At 54.9% G+C, this 25,319-nt stretch overlaps 1 protein-coding gene across 1 annotated transcript in view; it reads left to right on the top strand.

Annotated features, from left to right (window-relative positions):
* CAMKK1 (calcium/calmodulin dependent protein kinase kinase 1) overlaps positions 1-25,319 on the top strand; it is a 101,199-nt gene that overhangs the window by 13,135 nt on the left and 62,745 nt on the right. The window lies entirely within an intron of this gene.

The raw sequence follows: 25,319 nt of genomic DNA on the forward strand, positions 1-25,319 counted from the left end.
TTCATTGTGACTGAAGTGTTTCACTCCTCTGCCTGTCGCATTTCTTCAGACTCTGGCTCATGTTCAGTTGCTGTTGACCTGTACCTCCAGGATGCCCAAAGTGCCCGAAGTGTCTGTGGCCGTTGGGTCCCTTCACTTTAGGCTCTGCAAGCTGCAGTAAGAACACCTCCTAGGGTGAATATTGAACATCTTGGGGAGAGGTCGTTGATGAAAGGATACTCCTCATGTTGCAACCAGATGGACTGCAGCTGCTTCTTTGTTTATAAAGATGGAGGCTGTTGAGCTTGCCACAGCCCTAGATGCTGGGGACCAGTTGCTCCTGTGCCCCCAGCCGTGCTGTGCTGCTGAGGGTGGGCAGAGTCACTGCTGTCACTCGTCTGCTTGGAAGCTTGTCACTTCTCTAGCTTTTCAAGCTTGCCTCCCAGAGAGCATGGGAGTTGTAAGTATTTAGGCATATAATAAGAATGATGTAATTAAAATCCTTAATTTTATTTTGCTTGGTTAGGGTTTGTTTTTTTTCCCCCTTTAATTCCTTTTTGAATCCAAGGGTGGTGGAAGCTAATTGGATTCTGGGCCAGCCTTGCCCAGGCAGCCACAGGGGGAAGGGACTGCAAATGAGCCCAGCCAGGAAATTGCACATTTAAATATAGTTCTTGGTAGGGTCAGCAAAACACCCCAGGGACAAATTAAGAAGATTTCTGCTGTAATGTGTTCATTTAGATGCAGACATTTTCAGGGAAAGGAAAAAGGAAGGTCGTGAGGGAGGGAAGCAAGCTGCAGGGTTGGTGTCCCTTCTGCGGTGTGTCTGTGTACAGCTGCAGGGCTCTCCCAGGCAGCAGCGTCACAGAATGGCTCAGGCTGGAGGGGACCTCGGAGCTCATCTACTCCAACCCCCAGCCACGAGCAGGGACTCCTCTCAGCTACACTTGGCTGCCTGAGACCTTACCCAGCCTTGCCCTGAACACCCCCAGGCAGGAGCAGCCACAGCCTCCCTGGGCAGCCTGTTCCGGGGTCTCAGCACCCTCACACTGAAGAACTTCTTCCTCAGCTCCAGTCTAACCCTGCTCTGCCTCAGCTTCAAACCATTCCTCCTTGGCCTCTTGGATCTCTTCCTAGCTTCCCTCTCCTCTGCTCTTGGATTCCAAGAAGAAACCACTGAGGCATCTGTGGTGTTGGGAGGCTGGAGGTTTTGCTGGAGGGTGTGAATCCACAGTTCACATGATGCTGTGGGGCTGCTGCTGTTAGCAGCTCTGGCACAGATCCCCCAGCTGTGCTGGTGGTGGGGAAGTGAGACCAGCCACCACTTTGGCACTGCTTGGATTGCTGTAGGACAGCTTTCCCTCTGAGGCAGTGTCTTTCTTCCCAAATGAGCGGGATGGGGCTTCCACTCCCACAGATACTGACCAGCTATGCTGGAAAAGTCATTGGAGTTGGTGGCAGGAGGTGGATCCAGCCTGAATTCAGGGAAGTGAAGTTCTGTCCCTTTAGAAACCTGCAGCCCAGTTCTGGGGTGCCTGGTTCAAGGACAGGGACTTCCTGGAGAGGGTGCAGAGAAGGGCTGCAGAGATGCTGCGGGGCCTGGAACAGCTCTCTGGCTGACTGAGAGAGTTGAGGCTTTCTGGTGTGGGAAATGAAAGGTGTGTGTGGGGATCCCATCTGATCAATGCTTCGAGGGTGGCTGTCAGGAGGGTGGGACCAGGCTTTGTTCAGTGGTGCCCAGCTATGGGCAGAAATAAACCCAGGAGGTTCCATCTGAAGAGGAGGAGAAAGTTGTTTGGTGTGAGGGTGTTGGAGGCCTGGAGCAAGCTGCCCAGAGAGGTTGTGGAGCATCCTTGTGTGGAAGCTTTAAAATCTACCTGGATGTGTTCCTGTGTCACCCTACCTGGGTGGACTTCCCTTGGCATGGGGATTGGACTCCATCTCCAGAGGCCCCTTCCAAGCCACTGTGTCTGTTTTGTCCTGTTGGGACCTGTGTCCCTTTCGGCAGAGGGCCAAGGGCACTGTCCCAGCTGTGGGCAGGAGTGAGCCCAGGGTGCAGGATGTGCAGCACACCTGGAGTAGCCCCTGGCCTAAAGCCAGCAGTGTTCTCCAGTTTGGCTGAAGTGGGCATTAGTTTCCCAGTCCTGTTTTCGCCCTGGTCCCCGCACAGCTGGTGGCAGAAGGGCAGAGCTCACCTGCTCCTCGGTGGCACCTGAGGAGCAGCCAGAGTTCCTCACTGCTAGTCTGGGTTTCTCCGTGAGAGTCAGCTCAGGAAACGCTGCTGGTGCTGAGAAATGCACCAGAGCAGCTGCTTTGGTGTTTCCCAGGCCCTCAGACTTGCTGTTTGACTCTGGCTGTGTCCCCAGGGAAGCAGAGCTGGGCAGGAATGAGGCCTGCCCCTGCATTCCTCCCCTCTCCGCAGGGCTGCAGAGCTGCTGCCTGGGGACAGATGCCACAAGAGCTGTGCACCTGTGGAGGGGAACTGGGGAGCTCCCAATCCTACCCTGCCCTACCCTTGTCAGAGCTCTCACTGTAACAGAACCACAGAATGGGTTTGGCTGGAAGGGACCTTAAAGCTCATCCAGTGCCAAGTCCCTGCCATGTGCAGGGACACCTCCCACCAGCACAGCTTGCTCAAGGCCTCATCCAGCCTGGCCTGGAACACCTCCGGGAGGGCACAGCCACAGCCTCCCTTGGTAGGGTTTTCCTGGCTTTTGCTCCCTAAACAGAGCCAGTTGGCTTGTTTCTGCTGGTGCCAGTTGGGGGTTGACTGTGAAGGGACTCAGCACCCAGTTAAGCCTTTTGGGGGTGATTTAAGCTCTTTCTGAAGCTTGCTTTGATCCCAGGCTCTTGGAGCCCAGCTTACCCTTGCATGTGCCTTGCAGCATGGTGGGGAGGTGAGCTCCCTAGCTTGGCAACAGCACCAATTCATGCTGAAAGGTGGTAATAACCTGGCTGCTCTGGGCTGTGTGCCTGCATAGTAGGAAGAGAAGACTAATTGGGGTGTGAACCCAGAGCAGGCTGGCCTGAAGGAAATGTCATTAAGGCTCTGCTCAGGCCCCAGGTTAGCCCAAGTCAGATCACAGCTGCAGCAGCCTCTCAAACTTCTTCCTCCTTCCCAGGAGAAAGAAATTCCCACCCAGTGGTTCCATGCCAGTGTAACCCCTGTGATAACAGACGAGTCCTGGCTGATTTCTCTCAACCCAGGTAACAGGGGTGTGACTGGGAGTGCCCAGAGGGGTGGCGGAGGCCTCATCCTTGGAGACATTCAAGGTCAGGCTGGGTGGGCTCTGACCAACCTACTCTAGTCAGGGGTGTCCCTGCTGGCTGCAGGGGGCTGATTGAGGTGATCTTTACAAGTTCCTTCCAACAGGGTGTATGTTATGGTTCTGTGGGGCTGTTAAGACTGGAGAGGAGAAGGCTGAGAGGGGACCTGAGCAATGTCTATGAGTATCTGAGAGGTGAGCATCAGGATGCAGGTGCCAGGCTATTGTGCTGGCGGTGCCCAGTCATAGGGCAAGGAACAACAGGTACAAGCTGGAAGCCAGGAGGATCTACCTCAACATGAGGAGCAAGTTGTTTGGTGTGAGGGTGCTGGAGGCCTGGAGCAGACTGCCCAGAGAGGCTGTGGAGTGTCCTTCTCTGGAGACCTTCAAGACCCACCTGGATGTGTTCCTGTGTGACCTGCCCTGGGAGATCCTGCTCTGGCAGGGGGCTTGGATTCAGTGATCTTTAGAGGTCCCTTCCAACCCCTGCCATTCTGTGACTGCAGAAGCAAATCCAAGAGGGCAGTTTCTTCTCTTGCCCTCCCTTCTGGCTCTGCATCATTGTACAGTCTGTGTTGCTGGTCCTGTGCTGGGGCCTGCCGTTGGGCAGAGAATGTATGTAGGGGGTTGATCCTCTCCATCCCAGGTGAGGTGAGTGGTGTAGGTGCCTGGCAGGTACCAGTGGTGCTGTCCCTGCAGTGCTTGCCATGCTGCAGAGCTCCACTCCTGCTGGTGCTGTGGAGGCTGAACAAATGAACAGCTTCAGAATGGTGCTGGACAAATGGAGGTATTCTCTCAGGGCTCCCTGAATGACTGCTGGAGGCTGGGAGGTGCTGTCAGAACAAACTGACCTTCTCTTGGTTATCATTGCTGTTTGTAAGCTCTTCATTTTCACACCAGCAGCTCTCAAAGCATCCACCACTGGGCCCTCTTGGGGACAGAAGCTGGGGCAGAGTGGATGTGGTGCCCCACAGTATGGCCTCTCCTCTAACCCATCTGCTGCCTTGCCTGTCAGAAGCTTCTGACATACATCTCAACCCCCGTGCTAGTTCAGGAAGGAAGAGCACTCAGCAGTCTGTAGTGCACACGAGTGCAGTGCCTCCTGCAGCCTTCTCTCAAGGTGAGGGAGGGCTTGGTGGCAGCAGGAGCCAGGAGGTGGGACTAGAACATTGTAAATCTGAACTTACTGTAAAATAACATTACTGAGCCTGGTTCCCCTCTGAAAGCCTGTGTGAAAGGGAAGGCAGACATCTGCTGTGTCTCTGTCTCAGGCCTGTCTCCCACCCTGCTGCCCAGCAGCTTCTGGAGCCTTTGTCCTTCTGGACTTGAGTGTCTTAAGGCTTCAAAGCTTTGTTACAAGCTTCCATGGAAATGGATGGATGGGTTGGAAGGGACCTTAAAGACAATCCAGTTCCAGCCCCATGCCATGAGCAGGGATACCTCCCACTAGCCCAGGTTGCTCAAGGCCTCATCCAGCCTGGGTGTTGTGTTGAGAGGAAGGTGAGGAACTCCACTTGTTCTGCTCATACCAGAACAAAGTCACTTAGTGCTGCTCCTCTTATTTCCCTCTCTTGCCTTCCAGTGCCAGTTTGTCCCTTTGCCTGCCCAAGATGCTTGTTCTGTGGCCATTTCTGAGACTGAGCAGGGAGCTCTGGTTTGGGGCAGTGCTGCTGAAGGCTTGGCTGGTTTGGGAGGAGCAGTGGGGCAGCAATGCTGGGATATGTGGAGCTGGAGCCCCGGAGATGCTGCATGGAGCAGAGAGCCTAAGGAGGCTGGCATGACCGGGGGCCAGGATGCAGGTGGCTTGCTGACCACACAGAGTACAGAGACCTGAACCCTAAGACAACACCTTAGGAGTGTTCACAGAACTGCCAGCAGGGCTGGCTTGAAATCACAGAATTGTTTGGGTTGGAAGAAACCTTTAAGCTCATCCAGTCCAACCCTTAACCCAGCACGGCCAGGGCAACACCAAACCATGGCCCTCCACACCACATCTCCACAGCTCAGAAACTCCTCCAGGGATGGGGACTCCACCACTGCCCTGGGCAGCCTGGGACAGGCCTTGACAATCCTTCTGGGGAAGAAATTGTTCCTCATGTCCAACCTGAACCTTCCTGTGACTCCACACAGTCATGCTGTTGCTGCACCAAGTCAGTTGGTTTCCATTTTCACCCTCTAGAGTGCTCCATCTCAGACTGTGGTCTGGAGCCTTTCTGAGACCACTTGAAGTTCATATGGAGAGTAAACAGAACCACAGGAGCTACACAGCACCCTGTGGTAAGGCAGTCAAGTGGGCATGTCAGGTGCATGCATTGCCTTGAAATGGCAGTGCTGGAGAGCACAGGCTCCCAGAGTTGTTTGGGTTGGAAAAGCCTTCTGAGATAGTCAGTCCAACCATCAGTCCAACACCACCATGGCCATCAAACCATGTCATGTGGCATAGTCACATGTTTCTGGGATGGGGAGTCCACCACCTCCCTGGGGAAACATTGGACAGAGAAATCCCTGACAGAGAAACAGTCCTTCATTCTTTAGGTGGATGCAGCTTCCCAGGATACAGAGCTCTTCAACACTTCACAATCCTCCAGCAGTCCCTGGGTAGGCACAAGGAGAGGGAGATGCTGCATGCTGAGGTGCACTGCAGGGTGCAGTGGATGGTGTCAGAGGAGATGCAGTGTGCTGAGGTCAAGGGTGCAGTGGATGGTGTCAGAGCCAGGCAGTGTTTCTGGTCACACAGCTCTGCAGGAGCTGCTGAGGTCTTTCCATGTGGGTGCAGCTTCATTTGGGCACTGGCTAATAGAGAATAGAGAGTGGGAAATCAAATCCTCAGAGGAGGTATAATAACGGGGGAGAATAATTGTGGAGTACTTGAGGACATTACCCAGTGGCAGAATGTGTCTAATTAGCTTAATGAAGCTGGGTGGTTAGGCTCTTCTTTTCATCAGACAGATGGGCACAGCATTATGCACCAAAAAAAAAAGAGATCTGAATACAGGGAACCCAGTTAATGAGCAAGCAGAGAGAGGGTTTGGTTTTAAACTTCAGAAGTGAGAGCTGCTGCTCTGCTGAGGGCTCCGAGCCCCCAGTGAGTGTCCCTGGTTCTGGGGAGCCTTGGAGCATCACAGTCACGGGGTGCGATGGATGGATGGATGGAGAGGTGGAGTCAGCTTGGGGCAGCAGTGGCAGAACTAGCAGTGCTGCCATGGCACAGGGCACTCAGAATCACAGAGTGCATTGGGTTGGAAGGGACCCTCCAAGGTAATTCTGTCCAACCCGCTGCAGGTAGCAGGGACACCTCCGGATCAGGCTGCCCAGGGCCACATCAAGGCTGACCTTGAATGTTTCCAGGGGTGAGGCTTCCACCACCTCCCTGGGCAGCCTGTGCCACTGTCTGCCACCCTCACTGTGCAGAACTTCCTCCTGATGTCCAGCCTAGATCTGCCCTGCTCCAGTTCCAAACCATTGTCCTTGTCCTGTCAGCACAAGCCCTTGGGAGCAGTCCCTGCCTCTGTGTCACCTTCAGATACTGAAATACTTCTCTCTTCCAGGCTGAACAGCCCCAACTCTTCCAGCCTGTCTCCATAGCAAAGGTTCTTCAGCTTCTGATTAGCCTTATGGCTTCCTCTGGTCTCACTCCATCAGGACCATGTCCTACTTGTGCTGAGGGCCCCACAGCTGGACAGGGCCCTGCAGACGAGGTCTCAGTAGAGCAGAGGGGCTGGATCCCTCTCTTCATCTCTGGCCACACCGCTTTGGATGCAGCCCTGGCTGACACTGGCCTTCTGGGCTGCACATGTGCATCAGGGGCTGCTTGCTGGGGGTTGCACTCCCCATGGACAGACTAAGGAACTCTAAACCTCACTTCAGCCTTGCCCTACATGTTTAAATGGGATCACCTCTCTTCTGCAGAAGGAAACGTGAAGAATCCCAAGGCAGCCTGAGGTTTAGCAGGGTTTGAGTTCAATGTTGACCATAAGGTGCCTTCTGTATTTAGGACACTTACAGAGAGTTTCCATGGTGGTCTGTGTTGGTGTCATCTGTTCTTGCAGCCACCCTTCTGTAGTGCTGCTGGCCCCAGTCAGTGGGATGGATCCTAGCCACTGGTTTCTGCAGTCTTGCCACGGTGCTGGCATCTGTCCCTCTTGGTGCCCGTTGTAACAGGAAGGGGCCTCGAGCTGTCCCAGGGGAGGCTTAGGTTGGACATCAGAAGAAACTTCTGAAAGGCTTCTCACACATGGAACAGACTCCTCAGGGAGGTGGCTGAATCCCCATCCCTGGACAGGTTTCAAAGAGGCAGAACTGTGGCGCTGGGGGCCATAGGTTAGCAGCAGCCCTGGCAGAGCTAGAGAATGATGATCTTGAGGGGCTGCTCCACCCAAACTATCCTGTGATCCTACCACCCACACTGTTCTGTCATCTGTTTAGTCTGGAGAGAAGACAGAGGGGATCTAATAAATGTTTATGAATACCTGAGGGCTGGGGGTCAGGAGGGGGGTTCAGGCTCTGCTCACTGCTCCCTGAGCTAGGACAAGCAGCAATGGATGGAAGCTGCAGCACAGGAGGTTCCTTCTCAAGGGGGAACTTCTTTAAGGGTCCCAGAGCCCTGGCACAGGCTGCCCAGAGAGGTTGTGGAGTCTCCTTTCCCCGGAGCCTTTCAAGGCCTGTCTGGATGTGTTCCTGTGTGACCTGAGCTAGATTGTGTGCTCCTGCTTTGGCAGGGAGCTTGGACTCCAGCATCTCTTTGGCTCCCTTCCAACCCCTGACATCCTGTGAGCCTGTCATCTGCCTACTGAGTTTTGCTCTACCAGTGAAGCTGCAGTGCCTTGGCTGTGCAGCCAGGAGAGGTGTCTGCAGGTGCACCCTGGGTGCCTCTGGAACTGTGTGAGGTGGAGCTGTGGTGTCCTTGAGGCTGTGGAAAGCCAGGAGCCTTGTGTGGTCTGGCATGGGAGCTACTTTCCCAGTTTCATCTCTGGGGCAGTCAGAAATGGAGCCTGTGCTGTGCTAGCCCACAAGTGGGTCACTGTCTCCTGCCCAGAGTTGTGCCAGTCTTGGAGGGGCTCACAGCCTAGGGACCCACAGGCTCCAGCTGTGCTGTCGTGTGATGGGGAACGTGGCACTTGGGGCAGCCTCTGACAAGGGGCAGCAATAGGCACAAACTGGAACCCAGGAGATTCCACCTGAAGAGGAGGAGCAAGTTGTTTGTTGTGAGGGTGCTGGAGGCCTGGAGCAAGCTGCCCAGAGAGGTTGTGGAGTGTCCTTGTGTGCACTGTTTCCAACCCTTCGGGCATTGTGCTGCTGGGCAAGCTGCTGTGGGTGCCCTGGGGAGTTGGCCTGGATGATCTCCAGAGGTCCCTTCTGACCCCCACCACACTGGGTTCATTCTGAAGCTGAGCAGGGCCACGTGGCCCATGCAAGTGGCAGCTCAACTAACAAGCTTGACCTGACAGCTGTGATCTGGGCTCCTGAGTTCCCTTTGCTGCTAGTGCAGGTGCAGGAGCATTGTGAGTGTGCCGGATCAACTGCCACCAACTGGGCTTTGATTTGCAGGCTCCTTGCGTGTGCCTCGGGAGGGATGTGTGAGCAGGTGGTGATGGGCTCTGCCTTTGCTTAGTGCTGCAGAATATTTGCCAGAGAATTTTTCTGGCTAAGCCTCTGGGCTGCAGGCTGTTGGCCAGCCTGGAGGCAGGCTGCTGGTAAAGCCACTGGTGTTTGCAAATGCAGGACTCTGCTCCTGTGCCTGCTCACCCGTGGCACTGCCAGCAGGAGACCTCTGTCTGGGTGGCAGATGCCCTCTGATCCCCAGGAGAGAGTCAGCTCCTAAAGCAGAAGTTCCCTGGAGCAGGATGGGAAGTGGCACCTTCGTGCCTGGGTTGGGGTCTGTTTTATTTTAAAGTGTGGTAGAGAACCAGAGAATGGCTGGAGCTGGAAGGGATCCTAAAGATCATCTGATTTGACCCCTCTGCCATGGCCAGGGACACCTCCCACTAGCCCAGGCTGCTCCGAGCCTCATCCAGCCTGCTCTTAAGCACTTCCAGGGATGAGGTATCCAAAACTTCTCCGGGCAATCCTCCCCACCCTCAGAGTTAAGAACTTCTTCCTGAAGCCCAACCTAAATCTGCCCTGCTCTCGTGTAGCTGGAGTCTGAATGTCAGTGTCAGAATTGACCTTCCACATCCTGGGCTCGCCTGAGTCACCTTGAAGAGGCAGTGCTGCCCGCATAGAGCTCGTGGCTTGTGTCTGCAGGTGATGCTGTGCTGGGTAGGACACCGCTGTCAGTGCTGTGATGGGTCTACAGAAGCCACCTGCACAGCTCTTCCTCCACTGGATCGTGGAATCATAGAATGCTGGGGGTAGGAAGTGATCAGGGGATCACCCAGTCCAGCCTGCTGCTCAAGCAGGGCACCCACAGCAGCTTGCCCAGCAGCACAGTGCCCTGGGGAGTTTGGAAGGTTTCCAGAGAAGGAGACTTCACAGCCTCCCTGGGCAGCCTGCTCCAGCAGCTTCACATCAACCCAAGTTTTTCCTTGTGTTTAGGTGGAACCTGATGGGCTCCAGTTTGTGCTCGCTGCCCTTTGTCCTGACCCTGGGCACCACTGACAAGAGTCTGGCTCCATCTTCTTGCCACCCCCTAAAGGCTGCTGTGTTTCTTTTTTTTCTCCATCTTTTGTCACCTCTCCCGTTGGAAACAGAAATGTTCTCTATCTGTCTCTGGGAGCTGTCTGTGCTAACTGCTTGACTGATTTATTCTGGTAGTCCAACATTTACTGCATTTCCATAACAGCCAAACAATCTGCTGCAGGAGTTTAATATAAACCAGCTCTGGTGACTCACATCCATGCTGTCAGTACTGCCAAGGCAGGCAGCTGAGGGAGTGAGGAGGTGACTTCTGATGGGCTGCTTCTTGGGACTATCTGGCTGCCTGAAATGTCTCTGACATCTCAGAGCTGAGGGATCTGCCAGGTCTCAGCCATCAGGGACCTGTTCTGGGACTTTGGAAGAGCAATGTGTGCATCACATCAGTGCTGCCATCCCTGCTCCTGGCCCAGCTTGGTGGCCTATCCAGGGCTGCCCGGGCAGCACTGTGTGTCCACAGCCTCCTGGTGCTCCACAGCCTCCAGATGAGTGAGGTCCCGTTAGGGGTGTGAGCAGTTTTGGAAGAGAGGGAAGGTAGCAGCGAGCTGAAGCCTGTGGTGAGCTGCTGCTTTCTTCCTTGATCGAGAGCCACAGAGCCTCTGTCTGTGCCAGGGCTGCCTGGGCCAGAGGCTGAGGGTGAGCAGATCAGCACAGCTCAAGGGGGATGCTGGCGTGTGCCAGGACGCAGCCTGAATGTCCATCCCTGGAGGGCTTTAAACGATCCTGGATGATGCTTAAGGTCCCTTCCAACCCCACCCGCTCTGTAATGCCATGGTTTGTGGTGGTGCCGAAGCTCCTGAGCCAGAGACAGCAAGAGTGGAGCTGGGGGTGTGCAGCTGCCCGTGACAGAGTTGGCTCTCCCCAGCTCTTCTCCCTGCAACTTGCTGATTTGAGTTCTTGTCTTTAGAATGCCAGGGAAACGCTGACTGCTGAGCTCTGCCCTCACCTTAGAGCATGCCAGGCACTAGGACACGGCTCAGCCTTCAGCCTCATCTCCCCTCTATCTCCCTCTCCATTTGTGCAACCAGTTTTGTCTTTGATTGTCGTTCATTGCCCATCAACGTCCTGCTCATTGCTACCTTCAGGCCTTCTCCTTCCAGTCCTCTTCTCTGATGCTTTTGGTTCACCTCCTTGGCACGCCTGTTCCAAAGCAGCTGTGTTGGCACGGTGCAGGCAGCAGGCACTTGGCCAGCTGGTGCAAGGTGCCAGCAGAGCCCCCTGCACCAGAGCAGAGGAGGCAGCATAGGGGTGGAGTTACTTCTCCTAGGTGCCCAGGGCTTTACAGACCTTTCCAGCCCCGCTCTGGCCTGCTTCCTCGGTGACCAAGAGGAAAATAGGAATTTCCTTCTGCTCTGCAGAAGAGTTTAGGAAGCACTCCCAAAGCTTCAGTGGTTGTCCTTGGCAGTAATGAAGAATTGAGGAAGGAGCAGGCAGGGAGTGAGGTATCCAACCCCTTGCTCGGAGCCTGAGGGAACAGCAGAGCACAACATCCAGGTTTTAAAACATGATTCTTTCCCCAGGAAGCTCAGACTGCCCTGATAGCCTAGATGCTCAGCTGGCTGCTGTCTCCTTTGAAACCCTCAGGGTGGCTGCTCCCAGTGCTTCCTTCAGCGCTGCTACATGCTTGCAGTGCTGAGCAGAGTCTGACTCAGCTGTGGGTTAGAGCTGGTGGCAAAGGTCCAAGGGCTGCAGCCTGTGCAGTTTTCAGCAGCTCTCTGGAGTGCCTGTTTGGCAACCAGGTGTCCCCCTTGGAGGCTGCTGTGACCACCAGCAGACAGATTCATAGGTTCACAGAATGGTTTAGGTTGGAAGGGACCTTAAAGCTTATCCAGCTCCAACTCCCTGCCATGGGCCAGGGACACTTCCCACCATCACAGGGTGCTCATCCAGCCTGGCCTTGAACACCTCCAGGGAGGGGTTATTCACAACTTCCCTGAGCAAAGACTTGCTGCCAGCCTTTGAAAATCTCTCTCCTGCTCCCTTCTCTCGTCTGCAGAATCTGATCTGCCAGTAGCTTCTAGTGGTCCTCAAAAAGAGCTCTCTTGCCCTGCTTCCTTCTGTTGAATGCTCCCTGCTCCAGCAGTCAGAACCCCACAGCCTTCCTGGCTGCACTCTGAGCCCTGCAGCTGCTGGAGGTGTCCCTGGTGGGAATCCTGCAGGCAGTGTCTCCCTTGTCAGCCTTTGTGGATGTGGTGAGCTAATCCCTTTAGTGAACTAAATGTGGCAGCAGCTAATCCCTTGGGAACAGTCACCTGGGCCCTGCACGCCCAAGGGAGGCTTTGCTGCTCTGATCAGCAGCAAGAGCATTAAGTCACTTTTCCTTGGAAATGCCCCCCAGCTCTCCAGGAGAGCTTAGGGGATGAGGACCAGCTGGAATACTGAGGTAAATTTGATGTGCACCTTCCTTGTAAATAGGTAGCTCGAAGCCCTCTCCAGCCCTGGTGGGGTGAGTGGCTGTGGCTGGGTGTCCCTGGCCTGTGGTAGAGAAGGGACTCGGTGTGGTGTGGAGGCCGCCGCGGGAGCAGTGTCACCCAGGCAGCATCCCTGGGAGGACAGCAGTGGTGAGCAGCTTCTGGCCAGAAAGTCTCTGCTGGGCAGGGGTCTTGCAAGGGATCAAGGCTCAGTGTTGGAAGTTCACCCCTCCCAGGCTGGCCAGGCCCTATCTAAAGGGCTGAGGCTCATTTAAACCTTGCTAAGAGCCAGCTGCCACTGCCCCTATTCAGCAGATGCTGCAGGCTGTGCAGCCCAGGAAGCTGACCTGGAACCTCCACCTTGCTTTCTGGGGGGCATCTACCCTGACTCCTTTGTTAGCAGTTGTACATAACACTTAGTTTCAAAAGCCCGAACTAGAAGTTCCAGATACCTTAAAAGCAAAAGTGTCCTGATTCTCTGGGGCTGCTCTGGGCTGTAGTTTTGAGGCCAGGCTTTTATCTTGGTGCTGGTTTCTATCAGGCTCTGTGCCCAAACTCTGCCCTGGCAGGAGGGCAGCCTGACCAGCATGTGATGCTTGCTGATGAAGGCTGTGGACTAGCAGCCAGGCTGGCTGAAGAGATTACATCAAGTGTATAGAATCATAAAATGGTTTGGGGTTGGAGGGGACCTTAAAGCTCATCCAGTCCCAACCCCCTGCCATGGGCAGAGACACTTCCCACCAGCACAAGTTGCCTCATCAAGCCTGGCCTTGAAAACCTCCAGGGAGGGGGCAGCCACAGCCTCCCTGGGCAGCCTGTGCCAGTGTCTCACCACCCTCACTCTCAAGAATTTCTTCCTCCAGTCTCAATCTCCCGTCTCCCAGCTCTAAGCCATTGTCCCTTGTCCTGTCACTCCCAGCCCTAGTCAGAAGTCCCTCCCCAGCTCTCCTGTAGAATTTGTCTATAAAATGATCCAAGATTGAGAGAAGATGAAACCCTTTATCAAGTGTTTGTTTTCAGAGCAGGTCTGAGTGCTCCAGGTGCTCCCCAAATCCTGTTGCCTTTCAGCCTGTCTCTCTCCTGCTGAACTGTCTGTTTTGAGTAGCTGGCGCAGGGCTGGCTCTGAGGGCACAGGTGTCAGTGCTCCAAGTGTGCTTTGCTGGGAGACATGCAGGAAATGAGCAAGCACTTGCAAGTCTATGCATTATTTATTGCTACAGATGATTAATTGCCACTTGAACCCTTCTGCTCGGTGCTGTGGCTCTGTCTGCTCCTCAGTGAGGCATGCTGCAGCCATGCAGATGCCGGCATTGGTCCTGGCTGCACGCTGCAGGAGGTGGAGGTGCCACAGCTGGGTTATGGAAGTTGAAAGTCTGAGCAGTGGAAGGTGGCAGTGTGGCACTTGGTGCAAGCACTGGTGGAAGGGAGCTAGATCTGCAGGCACATGGGATTGGTGAGGCACATGGTGATGGCTCAGAACTGCTGAGGCTGGCAGAGACCTTCGAGATCACCAAATCCTCCACTCCCCCAGAGCTCACACTGCCACCACTGCTGCCGAGCCACTACCACCAAACCACCTCCCTCAGCACCACATCCATGCAGCTTTTAAACACCTGCAGGGATGGGGGAATCCACCACCACCTCCCTGGGTAGCCTGGGCCAGTGCCTGACAAACCCTTCTGGGAAGAAATTTTTCCTAATACCCAACCTGAACCTCCACTGGCACAGCTTGAGGCCATTTCCTCTTCTCCTGTCACTTGCTGCCAGTCCTCCCAGCATCAGGATGAGGAGCTGCTGTCTCTGTTTCATGGCAAAGTAGCAAGGTGGGGTTAATGTGTCTGACTCTGTGTGATGAAGGGGTGACAACCAGCATTAGGATACCAGCAGGAACTTGGGCTTCCTTAATCTGCAGCAGGCATTGCTCCTCTGGCTGCAGTGGGGACAAAGCAGGGCAACTGCGTGAGGAGAGGAGGTAAGTGCTGCATGTTCCAGCAGTGCAGCTGGTTCTGAACCCATGGCTCAGTGCAGGCTGTGTGGCAACTCAGGGGCTGCATGTCCTCCCTGCAGCCATGGTTAAGTTGCTCAGTGTAAGCCCATGCACCACCTGCCCAGGAGGAGAGCTGTGACTGGAAAAGCTCTTGAATAACTTGAAGCCCACCAAAGCACTGGGTGAGCAAAGCAGGGACCCACCCCCAGTTCTGCCCAAAGCCACACAGGCTCTTAAGCATCTGCTGAGCTTTAAGGAGCTCTAAACCAATGAGGCATGTGCTGAGGTAGTTGCTAGCCTTGACCTGCACATCTGGAAGGACAGGATGATGGAATCCCCGTGGAAGAGGCGGTGGCACTCGCTGTGCCTTCAGCAAAGGAGATGTGATGCTCAGCTGCCACAGGAAGGATGCCCTTCCCCTTGCTGGAGGTGGTGGAACTGTGCTCTGCTGAGACCTCACCTGTACTGCTGTGTCCAGCTATGAAGCCCTCAACACAGCCACAAAGGTGCTGGAGCACCTCTCCTCTGGGGACAGGCTGGGAGAGTTGGGGATACTCAGCATGGAGGAGAGAAGGCTCCAGGGAGACCTCACAACTGCATTTCAGTATCTGGAGGGGACCCACAGGCAATCTGGGCAGGGACTCTTCCCAGGGGCTCTGGTGACAGGACGAGAGCAATAGTCTGAAACTGGAGCAGGGCAGATCTAGGTCGAGGATGGGGAGACAGTGGCACAGGCTGCCGAGGGAGGTGGTGGAAGCCTCATCCCTGGAGACATTCAAGGTCAGACTGGGTGTGGCCCTGGGTAGTTGGAGGTGTCCCTGCTGCCTGCAGGGGGGTTGCTCAGGATGACCTGGGAGGGTCCCTTCCAAGCCTACGCGGACTGTGAAGCTGTGAGGTGGGAGCACTCCAGCACTGCCCAGCCCCACAGGGAGAAACCAAACCAAGTTTGCAGAATGCTGCAGTCAGGAAAGTTCCTTCATCAGATGTCTGCTGCAGAGGGTGAGAAGTGAGTGGGCCTGGGGAGGAGAGGAGGAGTTGTGAGAGAGGTGTAGGAAAATGCTTTTTCTGGTAGGGCTGACGCTGGGCGGGGGCAGCAGTGCCGAGTTTGAGTTCTGGGCATTGCATGAGTGATGCCAGCGAGGGGGGAAGTTCTGCCCAGTGAGGGTGGGGAGGCAGTGGCACAGGCTGCCCAGGGAGGTGGTGGAGGCCTCATCCCTGGAGACATTCAAGGTCAGACTGGGTGTGGCCCTGGGTAGTTGGAGGTGTCCCTGCTGCCTGCAGGGGGGTTGCTCAGGATGACCTGGGAGGGTCCCTTCCAAGCCTACGCGGACTGTGAAGCTGTGAGGTGGGAGCACTCCAGCACTGCCCAGCCCCACAGGGAGAAACCAAACCAAGTTTGCAGAATGCTGCAGTCAGGAAAGTTCCTTCATCAGATGTCTGCTGCAGAGGGTGAGAAGTGAGTGGGCCTGGGGAGGAGAGGAGGAGTTGTGAGAGAGGTGTAGGAAAATGCTTTTTCTGGTAGGGCTGACGCTGGGCGGGGGCAGCAGTGCCGAGTTTGAGTTCTGGGCATTGCATGAGTGATGCCAGCGAGGGGGGAAGTTCTGCCCAGTGAGGGTGGGGAGGCAGTGGCACAGGCTGCCCAGGGAGGTGGTGGAGGCCTCATCCCTGGAGACATTCAAGGTCAGACTGGGTGTGGCCCTGGGTAGCCTGATCCAGTTGGAGGTGCCCTTGCTGCCTGCAGGGGTCTTGGACAGGATGACCCTGGAGGGTGACTTTCCACCCAGTGCAGTCTGTGAAGCTGTGCTCCCCTCTTGCCAGCAGGAGCTCAGCCCACATGGCTGCTCTGCTGCCCATCTCTCTCTGTTGTTCCTGCAGGGGCTGTGAGGATTTGCTTGCTTTGTGGCTGCAGAGCTGCAGCTCCTTAACATTCGCTGCTGCTGGGGCAGTGCAGGTGGTCTCCAGGGATGCTCAGAAGCTGCTGTGCTTCCCCAGGGTCTGATTGCACACAGTGGGAGCGCAGCCAAGCAGTGGGAGTGCAGCCAAGCAGGAGACAACCTCATCTTTAGGTGCCCTGCTTGGGGTGCTGGAGGTGAGCAGAGCTGAAACGAAGGCCACCATGCCCTGAGTTGAAATAGAACCTTCTGGCTGCTCTCCCACCCCAGCAAGGGGACTCTGAAGTGACTGCTCCTTAAATCTAGAAAGCTACCTGCTGCAAACCACCATGTCTTGGGGGCAGCTCAGATGTTGCTGCAGTGCATGGCTGGGGGACACGAGTTCTTCTGCAGCTTCTCCAGACTGAATGTGTCAGAGTGAGCTGGGTGGGTTTGGGACAAATGCCTCCCCTCCATGGATGAAAACTTGATGGCATCAGGGTGGGAGTGCAGAAATGTCTCCCACATGCCAGGGGACTGGAACAAGCTGAGTGCTTGGGGAGGTCTTGGGGTGCATGAGGAAGAGTGTGGCCAGCAGGTCAGGAGAGGTTATGCTCCTCCTCTGCTCTGCCCTAGTCAGGCCACATCTGGAGTGCTGGGCAAGTTCTGGGCTCCCAGCTGCAGAGAGCCAGGGAACTGCTGCAAAGAGCCCAGGGGAGGCTGCAAAGCTGCTGAGGGGCCTGGAGCAGCTCTGTGAGGAGCAAAGGCTGAGAGCCCTGGGGCTGAGAGCCTGCAGGAGAGCAGCCCCAGAGGGCATCTGAGCAATGCTCAGCAAGAGCTGAAGGAGCTGTAGGGGGCAAGAGGCTGGGGTCAGACTCTTGTGAGTGGTGCCCAGGGACAGGAGAAGGGGCAATGGGCACAAAGTGGAGCCCAGGAGGTTGGCTGTGCAGAGGAGGAGCAAGTTGTTTGTTGTGAGGGTGCTGGAGGCCTGGAGCAGGCTGCCCAGAGAGGCTGTGGAGTGTCCTTGTGTGGAGAGCTTCCAACCCCCCTGGGCGCTGTGCTGCTGGGCAAGCTGCTGTGGGTCCAGGGTTGGACTGGATGATCCCCAGAGATCCTTTCCAGTCTCATGCTGCTGGGTTCTGGATTCTGCCTGGTACTCTGGAACAGGAGTGCAGGGGAGACTCCGGGTTGGAGAGAGTCCCAGGCTGTATTGCTTGGTGTGGGGACAGAGCCTGGGCTCTGGAAGGGCCTTGCTGCTGGGCAAGCTGCTGTGGGTGCTCCCTCTGGTGGCCAGGAGGGATGGAAGTGGCTGGTCAGAGCTTGCTGCCTCATCAGTGCTTAAGAGTGGCTTGAACAGACACGTGGACATGGAATGGTTGTCCTGTCAGGGAGCACAGACCTCAGTATGCTGTAGCTGTAGCAGAAGACTATGCTGTGCTCTGAAAGATGCCTTCAGTGTGGGGAAAAAGCTGTGCTGGCAGCAGTGGGAGCTGGAGCCATGGTGCACAGCAGCTCCATGCTGCCTGCAGGATCTTGGTTTTTCCTCCCACCTGATGACTTCCTTTGTGCATCCAATACAATTCCCATGGGGAGACAGGGATAGTGATGACTGTGATAAATAGGAGCATGATTCAAGTTGGGAGGAAACAAAAAGAGAAGGGAAGATGTGCCCCCATGGCGTGATGGTTTGGGTGTTTCCTGCCCCCCACACTTTGGAAATCACTCAGACTAGACTCAGGGGCTCTGGAAATTGAATGAAGCTTTATACTGACAGCTTAGCTCAATGTACAAGCAGATATTCACAGTAGATACAGCTCTATACAGAGATACACAAGGTAAAAGGTACTACAGAAACACAACAGCCCTCCCAGACACCTGAGTCCCCAGGAAGGGCTCCCAACCACCCTTCCACCTTCTCCCACCCCTCTCTACCTTACCCCAGATGCTGCCTTGTGCCCAAGGAAGAATGGAGGGTTGGCCAGGGGGGTTAGGAAGCAGGTGGATTAATCAGGTTAGGTTAGAGAGAGAGAAAGGCAGCTCAAAACCCAAGCAGTGACCACCAAATGTCTTATCTATGTTTGGATTCTTGCACTTATGCCTCTCAGCAAGCCTATGAGTGAAGTAGACATAACCATTGTTTCCCTTTCACAGACTGTGATCTAATTCTTCTCACCAAAACATTCTAGCTAGCTTCAAACTAGCACAATCCACCCCTGTATAATTCACTCAGAGTATTGCTGAGAACTATCTGATCTAATCTAAGACAACGTTTACACTAATGAATATCACAAGTTCAGCTCACACTTCATTCCAGCTATCTCAGATGTAGGTGATTCAAAAGCTCAGAACAGTTTGTCTCCTCACAGGTGAGACGAGAACAGGGACTCCCAGGTGACGTTGGGTTTGTGCTCACCTACTGTAGATTCTTTCATTGTTGGATGCCAATAGTACCTAGAACAGAAAACTCCTAACAGCTTGTATGATACACTCTAAATTTAAACTCTCTCAGCTAAGGTTATATTTCTCTGTGGCACACACTGGATTTCACCATTCTCCTGCATTACCCAGTATGTATGACCAGGACCTTCGGCAGAAACCACCCCTCAGACAGGTTTCCCTTTGCCCGAAGGAGAAAATACCCAAACAGTTTTCCCTAACAGATTCTTTTCACCTACAACAGGAACTTTATCACCGTCTACTGTTTGGACCAAGTCTGATTGTGCAGGTCCTGCTCTGTTTACTGAACCTCTACTATTTACCAACCAGGTAGCTTGTGCTAAATGTTTGTCCCAGTTTTTCAGAGTTCCACCCCCCATGGCTTTTAGGGTGGTTTTCAGCAAACCGTTGTAGCGTTCAATCTTCCCTGAAGCTGGAGCACAGTAGAGTGTGTGGTAGATCCACTCAGTGCCCTGCTCTTAGGCCCAGTCTTTCACAAGATTGTTCTTGAAGTGAGTGCCATTGTCTGACTCAATTCTCTCTGGAGTTCCATGTCTCCACATGATCTGTCTCTCCAGGCCAAGAATGGTGTTATGTGCAGTAGCATGTGGAACTGGATAGGTTTCCAACCATCCAGTGCTGGCTTCTACCATCGTCAGCACATACTGCTTGCCAGAACGAGATCGAGGTAAAGTGATGTAGTCAATCTGCCAGGCTTCACCATACTTGTACTTTGACCATCTATCACCATACCATAAGGGCTTGATTCGCTTAGCCTGCTTAATAGCAGCACAAATGTCACAGTCATAGATGACTTGGGTGATAGCATCCATGGACAAGTCAATTGACCTATCACGAGCCCATCGGTATGTTTCATCTCTGCCTTGATGTCCAGATGAGTCATGGGCCCACCGAGCTAGGAACAGCTCACCTCGGTGTTTCCAGTCAAGGTCGATGTCAAGTTCAGAGTTGGTATCAACTTGAGCAATCTTAGCAGCTTGATCTGCCTTCTGGTTATGTTGATGTTCCTCAGTGGCTCTGCTCTTAGGCATGTGTGCATCTACGTGCCACACTTTCAGTGGAGTTCTCTCCAGCCGTGCATCAATGTCCTGCCATAGATCAGCACACCAAATAGGCTTTCCTTTCCTCTGCCAACCATGCTTCTTCCAGTCCTTCAGCCAACCCCATAGAGCATTGGCTACCATCCACGAGTCGGTGTAGAGGTAAAGGATAGGCCAATTCTCTTGTTCAGCCACATCAAGAGCAAGTTGAACAGCTTTTACCTCAGCGAACTGACTGGATTCTCCTTCGCCATCTTTCGTTTCGGTAACTCTCCTGGTTGGACTCCAAACTGCTGACTTCCATCTTCGCTTGTTCCCAACAAGACGACAGGAACCATCTGTGAACAAAGCATAGTTCTTTTCCTGATCAGAGAGATCACCATAGGGAGGAGCTTCTCAGCACGAGTTATTTTCTCCTTCTTCTGTACTGAGTGGCTGTGGCTGGGTGTCCCTGGCCGATCGTGGGGGTTCTCTTCACCTCAGAAGAGAGGGGAATGATTAGAACAGCCGAGATGAGAATCTGGGGGAGGGACGACCAGCAGGGGCGCCGGGGGACCAAAAACCGCCGCTGGTAATGCTCACCTGGTGTTGTGTGCCCGCCGCACAGCTGGCAGTGCCTGCGCTCACCCACGGCGATGGTGATGGTGATGATGATGTGCTGGCCATCTCCTGGGCTGAGCCCCAGCAGGGTGGGCAGCGGGGGCAGGGTGGGGATTCTGCCCCTCTGCTGTGCTCTGCTGAGACCCTCCCTGCAGTGCTGGGGCAGCTCTGGAGTGCTCAGCACAGCACAGACAGGGACCTGATGGAGAGGGCCAGAGGAGGCCACAGCAGTGCTGGCAGGGCTCGAAGGGCTCTGCTGTGAGCCAGGCTGGCAGAGTTGGGGGTGTTCAGCCTGGAGAAGCAAAGGCTCAGGGAGACCTTCTGGTGGCCTTGCAGTGCTGAAAAGGGAGATCAAAAAGTTGGAGACAGACTTTTTCTCAGGGCCTGTTGTGCCAGGCCAAGGGGGGATGGTTTGGACTGAAAGGGGGAGATTCAGACTAGAGAGAAGGATGATCTGTTTTACTCCTAGGATGGTAAGCCCCTTGCCCAGGTCGCCCAGAGAGGTGGGAGCTGCCCCACGGCTGGCCGCATTGCAGGTCGGGTTGTTTGGGGCTGTGAACAACCTGCTTCAGCTGCAGGGGGTCCCTGGGTGACCTGTACGGTCCCTTCCCACCAAAACCAGTCTGAAATGTCCAAGGCAGCAGGCTATCTTCTGGAGTCAGAAAGGTTTATGAGAGTTCCATCTGCTCCTCAGTCTCTGTTTCCCTGCCTGTGGCTGTATCCCAGGGGATGTTAGCATATGAGGTGCTCGTGTTCCTCCAGAATGGAGCTATTGAGCTACCAGAAGTGGTTTCACTTGGTGCTTCAGCAGCTTCGTACAAGAGCTTTTGCATGAGTAGCAGCAGGAGGTAGCAGGAGTTTGGCTACAGTCCTGGCACCTGCCCGTGCAAGCCCCTACAGCCTCTGCTGTGCCCTTTGCCAGGGGCTCCTGTTTACATTTGCAGAGGTGCTGAGCTGCATGACAAGCTGCTGCCTGCAGCTTGAGCATGCTTAACCCATAGAACTACAGAGCTGTCTGGGTTGGAAAGGCCTCTGAGAGCTTCCAGTCCAACCTTCAACCCAGCCCCACCATGGCCACCAAACCATGTCCCCAGGTGCCATGGCCACGCAGTTCTGGAACACATCCAGGGTTTGGACTCCAACACCTCTCTGGGCAGCCTGTGCCAATCCCTGACCACTCTTGCAATAAAGAATTTTTTCCTCCTCTCCAACCTAACCCTCCCCTGGCACAATGTCAAGCCATTGCCTCTCCTTCTATCACCTGAGACTAGGGACCAGAGACCAACCCCCACCTGGCACAGCCTCCTCTCAGGGAGCTGCAGACAGCAATGAGCTCTGCCCTCAGCCTCCTCTTCTCCAGGCTGCACACCCCCAGCTCCCTCAGCTGCTCCTCCCCAGCCCTGCTCTCCAGACCCTTCCCCAGCTTTGTTGCCCTTCTCTGGGCCTGCTCCAGCCCCTCAATGCCCATCTTGGAGTGAGGGGCCCAAACCAAAGCCACTATTCAGAGTGGCCTCAGCAATGCTGAGTCCAGGGGGACAGTCCCTGCCTTGCTTCTGCTGGTGATCCGTGCCATGCGGCTGGTGGCCTCACTGGCCACCTGGGCACAGCCTGGCTCATCTTCAGCCACTGTTGAGGTGAGTGTCAGCTGCCATCTCCTGCTGTCCCAGCACAGGGCTGCCCAGCAGTGCTGTCTGGCAGCAGCTGCACTGGTGCTGGAAATGGGAATCCATTGCTGACCTTGGGGCTGCTTCAGTGACCTCATGGACAAACTCTCTGGGTACTGAAATGGTCTGGAGCTGGTGAGCTTGAGTGAGGCTTGCAGAGCCAGTGTGCTTGCTCATCAGGTGAGTCAGGCTTAGTCACTTGGGGAAGCAGTGCTGCTCTCATTGGGTGCTTCCAGACTGGCAGGGGTGGTGCTGAGCTGAATGTTTGCACCTCCACTTTTAGTGGTTTGGGTTTTGTCATTTTGGTTTGTTTTTTTAAGGCATCTAACCAAAAAAGAATGCTTGTGGGAGAGAAGAGCAAAGCAAGGTCTGGGTAAAGAATGTCATGGGATTCTCTTCAGACAGAAGAGGGAAGAATGTACCTGGCAGGGAATGTGCATCCCGGGAACATAGCCTAAATTCTACTCCACTGTGAGATCTGAATTGCTTTGAGCTTTGCTTTGTGATCATAGAACCCAGCATGGTGAGGTTGGAAGGCACCTCTGGGGATCACCCAGTCCAACCCCATACTCAAGCAGAGCACCCACAGCAGCTTGCCCACAGCAGCTTGCCCACAGCACAATGCACAGGGGGGTTTGGAAGCTCTCCACAACCTCTCTGGGCAGCCTGCTCCAGGCCTCTAGCACTCTCACAACAAACAACTTGCTCCTCCTCTTCACATCCAACCTCCTGGGCTCCACTTTGTGCCCCTTGCTGCCCCTTCTCCTGTCCCTGGGCACCACTGACAAGAGTCTGGCCCCAGCCTCTTGCCCCTCACAGCTCCTTTAGCTCTTGCTGAGCATTGCTCAGATGCCCTCTGGGGCTGCTCTTTTGCAGGCTCTCGGCCCCAGGGCTCTCAGCCTTTGCTCCTTACAGAGCTGCTCCAGGCCCCTCAGCAGCTTTGCAGCTGCCCTGGACTCTCTCCAGCAGTTCCCTGGCTCTCTGCAACTGCAGAGCCCAGAACTGCACCCAGCACTCCAGATGAGGCCTCCCTAAGGGGCAGAGTAGCTGGAGAGCAGCCAGGAAGAAAGGATCTGGGAATACTGGTAGAAAGTAGCTGAAGCTGAGCCAGCAGTGTGCCCAGGTAGCCAAGAGAGCCAGTGGCATCCTGGGCTGGCTCAGGAGCAGTGTGGGCAGCAGGACAAGGGAGGTTCTTCTGCCCCTGTACTCAGCACTGCTTAGGCCACACCTTGAGTACTGTGTCCAGTTCTGGGCCTCTCAGTTTAAGAAAGGTGTTGAGGTGCTGGAAGGTGTCCAGAGAAGGGCAGCAAGGCTGGGGAGGGGCCTGGAGCACAGCCCTGTGAGGAGAGGCTGAGGGAGCTGGGGGTGTGCAGCCTGCAGCAGAGGAGGCTCAGGGCAGAGCTCATTGCTGCCTGCAGCTGCCTGCAGGGAGGCTGTAGCCAGGTGGGGTTGGGCTCTGGTGCCAGGCAGCCAGGGACAGAACAAGGGGACACAGCCTGAAGCTGTGCCAGGGGAGGTCTAGGCTGGATGTGAGGAGGAAGTTGTTGGCAGAGAGAGTGATTGGCATTGGAATGGGCTGCCCAGGGAGGTGGTGGAGTGGCTGTGGCTGGAGGTGTTGCAGCCAAGCCTGGCTGGGGCACTTAGTGCCATGGTCTGGTTGGTTGGGCAGAGCTGGGTGCCAGGTTGGGCTGGCTGAGCTTGGAGCTCTCTTCCAACCTGCTTGATTCTGATTCTAGGGTCCCAGGATCACTGCGGGGCAACTCAGCTGCCCCAGGGTGGCATTTTCCCCTGTGTCTTTCCAATGGAGCTGTGTCTGGAAGCTTGTGTTGGCCCTGCTGTGCTGTGAAGCCTTTGCCTGCTCTGAGCGATGCTGATCCTTATCAGCCTGGAGCAGCACTGCAGTGACCCAAGGGCAGAGCCTCCTTCTCCCCACTGGTCTTTGCCCAGTGACTCCCCAGATAATCTCCAGTCATTGACCTTGGAAAGTGCATCTTGGCTTAGGGAGCTAAAGCTGAAGGCTTGAAAGGAGCAGGGCAGGCTGCTAGACTGCAGAGCTCTGAGCTGCAGTGGGCTGTGTCTGCAGGACCAAGCGTAGGGGTGGGCTGCTTGGCCCTGGCTCCTGTGGGATCTGCTGCTGATCCCCCTGAGTCTGTTTCCTCTGCACAGAGTGTGTCTGTTGCCTCCTTTGATATTGTGCAGGTTAACTGGGGCCGTGGGGTTCCTGAGGATGTGAGCATTATCAGAAGATGGGAGTTATCCACGGGAGTTTTCCAGCAAATGCTCTGAGCTCTCCCTTTGAAGTTCTCTTTTCATCTCGCATTGGCTGCCTCTCGCCTGGCCCTGTGCAGCTCTTCTCTGCTCTGCCTTTTGCCTCGGGGTGTGCAGTTTGGCAGAGCTGATGAAGCCCTTCAGCCCATGGACAATTAGGGGTTGGTGCTGGGATCATTTCCCTGAAGTTCTCTCTTTGAGAGATGGGAAGAAGGAAGCCTGCAGTGCTCTGTGCCTGCAGCCTCTGTCCCGCAGGGGCTGGATGTGAAGGGGGTGGAAGTGCTGGGCAGATTTTCTCCGCTGCAGCTGGCTCACATATCCGAGCAGCTCAGCACAGCCTCTGAAATACTTCCAGACAGCTCAGAGGCTTTTTCTTTATCTCAGAGGAAGATAAACCTCTAAGAGCAGTGTGCCTGCTGCTGTCCTGTCTGGTCTGCACTGAGTGACCTCAGTGCTGCTCTGTGCTGTGAGAGCTGAGCCTGGCAGAGGTGTCTGAGCAGGGATTGCTCTGCTGGGTCTTGCTCACAGCACCAGAGAGTGGTTTGGGTGGAAAGGGACCTTTAAAGGTCCTGCAGTGAGCAGGGACATCTGGTGCAGGTGTCACTGCTGGGTTTGGGTTCCCCTTCTTTTATACCACCTTTTCTTTCACTCCATGCCACATGAGGAGCTCTCCTGGCCCCTTAGATCAGACGTGTCCTGCTCTCCAGCACAGCCACCCAAAGGCACTGCAGCAATGGCAGTGCTTGGAAACTGGTTTGATGTGAGTGCTAAGTCCTGATGTCATGAGACAGGAGGGGATTTGGGCATTGGGGAGGGTTAGACCTCACCCCTGCAGGCTGAGAAGCTGTTCTCTTGGTATCTTCATTTTTGGTTTGCTCCTCTGCATCATCCTCTGAGGCAATCTGGAGGTGTCAGAGCAGATGGCTCAGCTTAGACTGATCCTGCTGGCTGACAGAAATGGAACCCCTTTTTTCTCAGCACTGGTCAGTGGCAGCCCAAACAGCCAACTGTGTTCTGTCTGCATCCAGAGCAAGAAGAGCAGCATCACAGGGAAAGCATCCTGCGATCCTGCCCCTCTGCTCTGCTCAGACTTCACCTGCAGTACTGGGGCCAGCTCTGGTATCCTCAGCACAAGAAGGATGT

This window comes from Pogoniulus pusillus, chromosome 27 (assembly GCF_015220805.1).
Source record: "Pogoniulus pusillus isolate bPogPus1 chromosome 27, bPogPus1.pri, whole genome shotgun sequence".
Lineage (NCBI taxonomy): Eukaryota > Metazoa > Chordata > Aves > Piciformes > Lybiidae > Pogoniulus > Pogoniulus pusillus.